Source organism: Oratosquilla oratoria, chromosome 1 (assembly GCF_046742065.1).
Source record: "Oratosquilla oratoria isolate Oo_2021 chromosome 1, ASM4674206v1, whole genome shotgun sequence".
NCBI classification, from domain to species: Eukaryota; Metazoa; Arthropoda; class Malacostraca; order Stomatopoda; family Squillidae; genus Oratosquilla; species Oratosquilla oratoria.
In genome coordinates, this window is record NC_134777.1 from 65,279,931 (window position 1) to 65,289,930 (window position 10,000).

The following is a 10,000-nucleotide window of genomic DNA, read 5'->3' on the forward strand; positions in this document are numbered from 1 at the left end:
AACAAGGGTGATGCAAACAAGGTCATCATATTAAAACAACAGGGCAGGACTCGCAGTAATGGATATAAACTATACAAATTTAGATTTAAGAAGGAAATAGGCGAGAATTTGCTTACTAATAGGGTGGTCAACGAATGAAATAGACTTAGTAACCATGTAGTGAGCGCTGAAACTATCAGTTGTTTTAAGAAATAGTTAGACAACTTTATGGATGGGTATGATAGGTGACGATGGATATGGAGCTGCCTGGTGTAGGCCTTATGGTCTCTTGCAGTCTCCTTCATTCTTATGTTCTCATATATATATATATATATACATATACATATGTAAGAGAAGATTTGGAATCTGGGATCCATATTGGAAAACAGTAAACACCAGATTCAATTGAAGGGTTTATTTGCCCGACGTTTCGATTCCCGTCCAGGAATCGTCTTCAGGGGGTATAACGGTTACAAGAATGTGAACTCCTTATGAATCGCTGAAATGGTAAACCTGGGAAAGGTTCACCCTTTCAGTCAATTGTACAACGCATACATTACAATAATAAAATGAAATAAAATAACATAAAATAAAAATAATAAAATAAAAATACATTACAATACCAATTAGAATAAAATAAAATAAAAGTTACAATTTTGAACATAAAACAAACGAAGAAAAAGTTACCATAGGTGACACATAGTAGACAACAACAGGACAAAGAGTAGATAGAAGTGAACCAAATGTCCGCACTGAAGAATGAAGAACAAACGACTAAATTAAAACAAAAAATACACTACAAAATACAAATAAAATACATGGCTGTGAACAAAAACAAAAGTAGCAAAAAGACTCTAGCGTGACACTAAGGTGAATACTTCAGAACATACAACAAGGACCAAATGTCCGCAACGAAATGTCAGGGGGCGGGGTAAACGGCTAAATTACAACTAAACAAATAAAACCAAACAAAAATACAAAGAGTAAATGGCAGTGTGACAAAAAACATCAAAACGAAACCCAAAAGTAAATACAGAACCTAATTCAAAGACGTAAAAGAAAGAAGGTGGACCAAATGTCCGACGAAGTAGGAAGTGGTGGACAGGCGGAAAAAGGGGCTCAATAACAAATGACTACATTACAAGCAGACAAATAAAAAGCAAAGAAGATAACCGTAGAAAAAAGGGAAGTAAACTGCAAATGTAAAGTCACGGGAAGGGGGGGGGAGTCGAAGAAGTGCATTGGGAGACCACTTACGAGAAAGGAAGTCGGCCAAAAGCCAACTGGTGAACAAACGACAGGTCGAAAAGAAGCAACGGAGAAAAGAAAACAGAACAGAGGAATTAGCCTGTGTTACTCCTCGTGCCTAAATAAATAGGGTTGAGGTCAATGCACCTGTTTATGCAGTTGCTCTTAGTTTCCCATGCTTCGAGGAATACAGTAGTCTTTTCTTTTTGCTAATTTCTTTATGTAGAGTTGTCACTCCATCCCAATCAATCATGTGTTGGTGTTCTGTAGTGTGTTTGTACAGGGCCGATTTCGGATCTTCTCGTCTAATTGCACGTTGGTGTTCTTGTACTCTAGTGGCTAGTTTCTTTTGTGTTTCTCCTACGTAAACCGTGTCACAGTCCGTGCAGCTTATTTGGTAAACTACACCGCCCTGTTGAGTAGGTTCTTCGGTGTCTTTTACTTTGGTGAGATTTCTGTGTAAGGTGTTGCGGGGTTTGTGTGCTACTTGTATTCCTTTGTCACGTAAGACTCTAGCAGTAACCTCTGAAGCTCCTTTGATGTAGGGGATAGTGACTCTAGGCGTGATATGTGGTCTCTGTTGTGGGGTGTCGGTGGGTCGTGCTTTTGTCCATTTCCGTATGGTACTGCTGGAATAGCCGTTGTTCCGGAAGACCTATAAAAGGTGTTTTCTTTCGGCCTTCTTGGATTCCACAGAAGAACAGACTTTATCTGCTCTGTTCCATAAAGTCCTGATCACACTCCTTTTGTGGCAATCTGGATGGTAGCTATCAAAGTCCAACAGTCTATCAGGGTGGGTGGGCTTTCTGTAGACACTTGTACCAAGGGTGTCACCTTCGCGCTTGACGCAGACGTCCAGGAACGGCAGTTGGAAATCTTTCTCCAGTTCCATTGTGAATTGAATGGCCGGTTCAACACTGTTGATGTAACTGAAGAAAGGCTCCACGTCCTTGCCGTCCAAAATGGCGAACACATCATTGACGTATCTAGTCCACAGTTTAGGCGAAGAAGGGCAGCACTTAGAAGTTGAGCTTCCAGTCGTTGCATCACTACATCAGCCACCACAACTGAAATAGGCGATCCCATCGGTGTGTCCTTACGCTGGTGGTAGGTGTGATCCCTGAAGCGGAAGTATGTAGAGTCAAGGCACATGAGTTCTGACACGGTCACTTTTTCTTTGTTTGTTTTATGTTCAAAATTGTAACTTTTATTTTATTTTATTCTAATTGGTATTGTAATGTATTTTTATTTTTTTTAAATTTTATTTTATGTTATTTTATTTCATTTTATTATTGTAATGTATGCGTTGTACAATTGACTGAAAGGGTGAACTTTTCCCAGGTTTACCATTTCAGCGATTCATAAGGAGTTCACATTCTTGTAACCGTTATACCCCCTGAAGACGATTCCTGGACGGGAATCGAAACGTCGGGCAAATAAACCCTTCAATTGAATCTGGTGTTTACTGTTTTCCAATATATATATATATATATATATATATATATATATATATATATATATATATATATATATATATATATTGACTATATTATGACAAATAAAATTAAAGGTGAAAGAAGTTGACGAGGAGAAATGGGAGAATTTGCCGCCTTAACGTTTCGACCCGAAGGGTCTTGTTCACAAAGCTTTGTGAACAAGACCCTGCGGGTCGAAACGTTAAGGCGGCAAATTCTCCCATTTCTCCTTGTCAACTTCTTTCACCTTCAATTTTATATATATATATATATATATATATATATATATATATATATATATACATACATACATATACCAAAGGCTTTTTCCTCTTAGATGGGGGGTAGCCAAAAAGAAAAAGGCATAGAAACTACTCCCACCCATTCCATTTCCTATATATTCCTCTTCCCTTCACCCTCCTCCTTCCCTCTTATCTTGGCACTTCCTAGATGACGGGTCATCCCTGCATCCTGTCCACTACCCTGGGTCAGAAGCAGAGTCGCAAGACACAACACATCCACAGCAAGGATGCTTCATAAATTCGGCGACCCCCCCTCTCCGTCCTCTCATGCAGAAAAGGAGAAGACGGGGAGAAATACCTTCGGGCTGCGTCAAATTTTTTTCTCATACATACTTCCTCACCCCCCATCCCCCACCCACTCCCCCTCCTGCATCACAGCATCATCTATACACAACCCCTCTCCATTCACCCCTATCTTCTGTCCTCTCCCGTCCTTCCTCCACAGACACTCCCCTCTTTTTAATGCCCCTTTCACCCCATCCATCCATCTCCCCTCATATTCATTCCTTCCACCTCTGCCTTCTACACTTCTTTTACTAATCTTTCTTCACTCATTCTTTCCATGTGTCCAAACCATCCTAATACTCTTTCATCAACCCTATCTCCCAGTTCCCTTTCCACCCCTGTTCTCCTCCTCACCTCCTTTTCTAACTCTATCCAGCCTAGTAACCCCTACTATAATTCCAAGACATTTAATCTCAAACACATTCAAAATCCTTCTATCTTCCTCTCTCATGTTCCATGTTTCTGCCCCGTACAATGCTGTTGGCACAATCACTCCTTCATATAACCTCCTCTTAGCATCCATTCCCAGATGTCTATTTCTCATTGCACTTTTCAATCCACCAAGGCATACTTGCTTCTTTCAATCTGCATTCTACCTCCACCCCCCTCCTCCCTTTCCTGCCACATTCGCACCCAAATATCTAAAAAGATCCACTTCCTCCAGTCTTTTACCCTTAATGCTCACCTCCAGCCTGCTGTCATTCTCTCCCCTTGTACATCTCATCGCCTCACTTTTACCCACATTTATCTTCAGCTTCCTTCCTTGACACACCTTCTCAAGCTCTGTCACTAATTTCCTCAGTCCCTCCTCTGATTCTGCTACAAGCGCAATGTCGTCAGCAAACAACAACTGGCTCACCTCCGACTTTTCTCCATTTTCTTTAACCATCTCCAACCCTTGACCCACTACCCTTGCATTCACCTTTCGCACCACCCCATCCATGTAAAGATTGAACAGCCAGGGCGACATAACACATGCCTGAAGAAGTCCCACCTTTACCTCAAACCATTTGCTCTCCCCATTTCTAGTCCTAACAGAAGCTCTACTACTCTCGTAAAAACTCTTGACTGCTCTTAATAGCTTTCCTCCTATCCCATATATCTGCAGTACCTCCCAAAGGGCCTTCCTGTCTACCCTGTCATAAGCCTTTTCCAGATCCATAAAAGCCCTAAAAACATCCTTACCTTTTCCTATAGCTTTCTCACATATCTGTCTTACCACAAAAATCTGATCTACACAACCTCTACCTGTCCTAAACCCACACTGTTCCTCACCAATTACTCCCTCTGTTCCTCTCCTAATCCTCTCGATCAAGACCCTCCCATAAGCCTTCCCAACTACACTTAACAAGCTGATCCCTTTGAAACTACTACAATCACACTTGTCCCCCTTTCCCTTATAAAGCGGAACTATACAGGCACTACTACAGTCCTTCGGCACCCTACCCTCTCTTAAACAAACATTAAATGACCTCACCAGCCAGTCCACCATAACTTTACCTCCTTTCTTTAGACATTCTACATGGCATTCATCCAACCCAGGTGCCTTACCTGCTCTCATCATCTTAACAGCTGCTTTTACTTCATCCTTCTCTATTTCTCCTCCATTCTCCTCACTCATCACTTTCATTTTCTTAGCGCTTCCCACTCTAACTACCTTTCCCTCCCTATCCTCCTTCACATTTAGCAACTCCCTAAAATACTCTGCCCACCTTCCTCTCACTGCCTTCTCTTCCATTATCATCTCTCCATCTGCACCTTTTACCTTTTTTTCTCTACTTGATTCGCCTCCTTTCTCTCTTTTAATTTCCTTCCAAAACATCTTTTTATTGCTTTCAAAATTTTCTGTCATACTCTTATCCCATTTCACATCTGCTCTCCTCTTTGCTTCCTCTATCTTATGCTTAACTTCCCTTCTCTTTACTTTGTACCTCTCATACAATTCTCTCGTCCTAATTTGCAGCCAAACTATGAATGCCTGTTTCTTCTCTTCTACACATTTCTTTGCTTCCTCATCCCACCACTCACTACCCTTCCTTCTATTTCCTCCCGCCCTCCTTGTTCCACACACCATCTTTGCACACCTTATGACTCCCTCCTTGAACCATACCCAATCCTCCTCCACTCCTAGTTCTGCTCTATCCTTTACTTCCTTCCACTCCCCTTTCAGCTTCTTCTTATACTCACTCTCCTTTTTTTCCTCATTTAAGCAGTTCACTCTAAGTACCTCCCTACCTTCTGCCCTTTTCCTTTTTCTCCACCTATTCTCCACTCTCAATTTACCTTCCACCAGAAAATGATCTGATATTCCCCCACTCTCTCCCCTTAGAACATGTAAATCCCTAACTTTTCCTACCATACTCCTGGTCACCACTATATAGTCCATTAACGCTCTATCTGCCACCCTTTCATCCACCACCCTCTCCCATGTGTACTTATGCTTGACTTTCTTCCTAAACACTGTATTTGCTAACATCATCTCTCTTTCAAGACACATCTCCACCATCATTTATCCACTATGATTTATACCTGGAACTCCATACTTCCCAATCACTCCGTCTATTGGTTCATTTCCTACCCTAGCATTAAGGTCTCCCAATACAACTATATTGACATTTCTCCCTAGTCCCTCTATGCACTCATTTATATCTAACCAAAAAGCCTCCCTTTCCTCTACGCTCTTCTCACTACCAGGTCCATACGCACTTAGAAAAAGCCACATATCCCTTCCCAGCTTCACCTTTATCCACATCAACCTTGATGAAACCTCCTTCCACTCCACTACCCGCTTACTTATCTCTTCACTTACTAGTATATCCACCCTTTCTCTCCCTCGTCACCTCTTCATTCCTGAGTACCTCCCAGCTACACTCCCAAAACCACAGTTGCCCTTTCCTTTCATTTTAGTTTCACTCAAAGCCAGCACATCTATCTTTCTTCTCATAAACATACTGCCTATCTCTTCTCTTTTACTCTCATCTGTACCACATCCACGCACATTAAAAGACCCAAACCTTAGGGTACTGGTTGGAAAACATTTTCTTCTTATTTTAGGAATGTCCCCTTTTGGGGCTACAGGTAGTAGGACTCCTAATCCCATCCCCGTCCCGTTTTTTGTCTCCTTTTACGACTCAAGTGAAAAGACTTGGTGGTAGCATTCTCTTCCCCCACCACAGGGTTGCCGAAAACAGGAAATGAATATTCAGAGAAATGGTACAGGACAGTAACAAGGGGTTGGGAGACAGCATAACGGAGGGATAGTCGTAGTATATGTATATATATATATATACATATATATATATATATATATATATATATATATATATATATATATATATATGAGAGAGAATGTGGGTGGGGAAGGGCAAACGAAGATGTGTTAGGAATAGAGTTTATTGCCCTAACGTTGCGACCAACTTGGTCTTCTTCAGAGGACTACAGCATTACAGACGGATCACAATTCTTATATTCGTAGTGAGAGGGAACCCGCCAAGGTATGAGCGTCATGTTTTCCCTTTGGCTAACGATTTAATTATTAGGACACTTGCTGCTTTCGAGAGGCATTTAAATCCGTCTCTGTCGTTGTTGTTCTTGTTGGCGGCGATATGTGCAGCTTCCACAGTTTTTCTCATTTTCTTCTCAAATCCCTCGTGTAGAATTTCTGCGTTGTTCCAATCAGGTAGATGTCCACATTTGTCCAGGTGACGAACCAGGGAGTTAGATGTTCTATGAGCCCTGAGATCGTTTTTGTGCTCATTCAAGCGTTTATTGAACCCTCGACCTGACTCACCGAAATAAGATGATGGACAACCGTTGCATGGAATACGGTAAATGACACTGAGATTATTACGCATATTATTATGTTTCTTAAATATTTTTCCTATTTTATTGGAAGATATTTTTGCTATATTTATTCCACCTTTTAACAAATAATCATCAATAGCTATGGTGTTTATAGAATTAGGGACAGAAATAAAATGAGACTTATCCTTTCCCGGGGTCCGGACGTTTGAGCCATCGTAGATCTTCTTGGCTTTCCTCGTTGTCCTGGTGATCAAACCTCCGGGGTATTTCAGCTTCCTAAAGGTATTCTTGATGTAAGTAAGTTCATCCTCTAGGAATTCTTCACTGCAGATACGAAAAGCTCTGAGAAAGAAATCTATTAGAACACCCGTTTTAACACGTCTGCTGTGTGCTGAAAAATAATGGACAAAGTCGTCCCTATTGGTGGGTTTCCTGTACACCGAGAAACTTACCTGTTGAGAACCTCTGTGTATCAACGTGTCTAAAAATGGTAAATTACACTCTTTTTCTAGTTCAACTGTGAATTGAATGTCTTTATTCACAGCGTTGAGTCTTCTCAACTTATTTTCTATATTAGTTCTTTTTGGCATCACCACGATTATGTCATCCACGTACCTTAACCAAGTGGTACTTCTTCCCATGATGTTGATGTATTTGTCCATTTGGATATTTTATGTTTAACAACATTGAATTTAAACAGATTAGAGGTCTCGCAATGGGGAGTCCATTATCTGCTGTCATGGCATGTTTATTCATGGAAGTATTAGAAATGGACAAATACATCAACATCATGGGAAGAAGTACCACTTGGTTAAGGTACGTGGATGACATAATCGTGGTGATGCCAAAAAGAACTAATATAGAAAATAAGTTGAGAAGACTCAACGCTGTGAATAATATGCGTAATAATCTCAGTGTCATTTACCGTATTCCATGCAACGGTTGTCCATCATCTTATTTCGGTGAGTCAGGTCGAGGGTTCAATAAACGCTTGAATGAGCACAAAAACGATCTCAGGGCTCATAGAACATCTAACTCCCTGGTTCGTCACCTGGACAAATGTGGACATCTACCTGATTGGAACAACGCAGAAATTCTACACGAGGGATTTGAGAAGAAAATGAGAAAAACTGTGGAAGCTGCACATATCGCCGCCAACAAGAACAACAACGACAGAGACGGATTTAAATGCCTCTCGAAAGCAGCAAGTGTCCTAATAATTAAATCGTTAGCCAAAGGGAAAACATGACGCTCATACCTTGGCGGGTTCCCTCTCACTATGAATATAAGAATTGTGATCCGTCTGTAATGCTGTAGTCCTCTGAAGAAGACCAAGTTGGTCGCAACGTTAGGGTAATAAACTCTATTCCTAACACATCTTCGTTTGCCCTTCCCCACCCGCATTCTCTCTCATTTGTCTGAAATAATCTTAAATATATATATATATATATATATATATATATATATATATATATATATATACATATATACACACGAATAAACGTAAACACAAATACAAACGCACACACAAATACACACAGACGCACACACAGTCACACACACACACACACACACACACACACACACACACACACACACACACACCTATATATATATATATATATATATATATATATATAGATTCTCTTGTAGACATACGAGCTTGAAGGCTAAAAATTATTTTATTGCGTGTAGCTTCAATACAACGCACAATCTTTTACGTTCAGATTTGACGTATCTTGATAATTCTCCGATTGCTGCCGACATTTCGAAACTTCCTGGTTCCATCTTCTGGGCGATCTGATGTACAGGGTTTGTGGACGTCTTATTTGTACTTGATGATGGGATCATTGGGTTTTCTGTAGGAAGGGGTCCCCTCTGATTGGCTGCCTTGGGCCAATAGGGGATACGGGTTACTGGAGGTCTGGTAGACCTCTCCTAGTGCTTATAGGGGTTCTGTCTGGTCTCAATCTTTTCATGGATGGTAAGACGCGCATGTCTTACATCTGGATGTAGATATAAGGATGGTTATTTTATATGTATATGGCTTCCAGGAAATGTAGCCTACGGGGATCTGATTCCCTGTCTATGATTAGGAAAAGAACCAATGGACGGAGTGATTGGGAAGTATGGAGTTCCAGGAAAAAATCGTAGTGGAGAGTTGATGATGGAGATGTGTCTCGAAAGAGAGTTGATGATAGCAAATACAGTATTTAGGAAGAAAGTCAAGCATAAGTACACATGGGAGAGGGTGGTGGATGGAAGGGTGGTAGATAGAGCGTTAATTGACTATATAGTGGTAACCAGGAGTATAGTAGGAAGAGTTAAGGATGTACATGTTCTAAGGGGAGAGAGTGGGGGAATATCAGATCATTTTCTGGTGGAAGGTAAGTTGAGAGTGGAGAATAGATGGAGAAGGAGGAAAAGGGTAAAATGAAAAAGAAAAGGATAAGGAGTATAAGAAGAAGCTGAAAGAGGAGTGGGAGGGAGTGAAGGAGAGAGTAAAACTAGGAGTGGAGGAGAAATAGGGATGTTTCAAGGAGGGAGTCATAAGGTGTGCAAAGATGGCGTGTGGAACAAGGAGTATGTGAGGAAATAGAAGGAAGGATAGTGACTAGTGGGATGAGGAAGCAATGAAGGGTATAAAAGAGAAGAAGGAGGCTTTCATAGATTAGCTACGACTTAGGACGAGTGAATCATATGTAAGGTACAAAGTAAAGAGAAGAGAGGTAAAGAATAAGATAAAGGAGGCAAAGTGTAGAGCAGGTGTGAAATGGGGGAAGAGTATGACAGAAATTTTGAAAGTAATAAAAACTGTTTTGAAAAGAAATTAAGAGAGGAGGAAGAGATGAATCAAGTAGAGAAGAAAAGGTAAAAGGTGCAGATGGAGAGATAACAAAGGAAGAG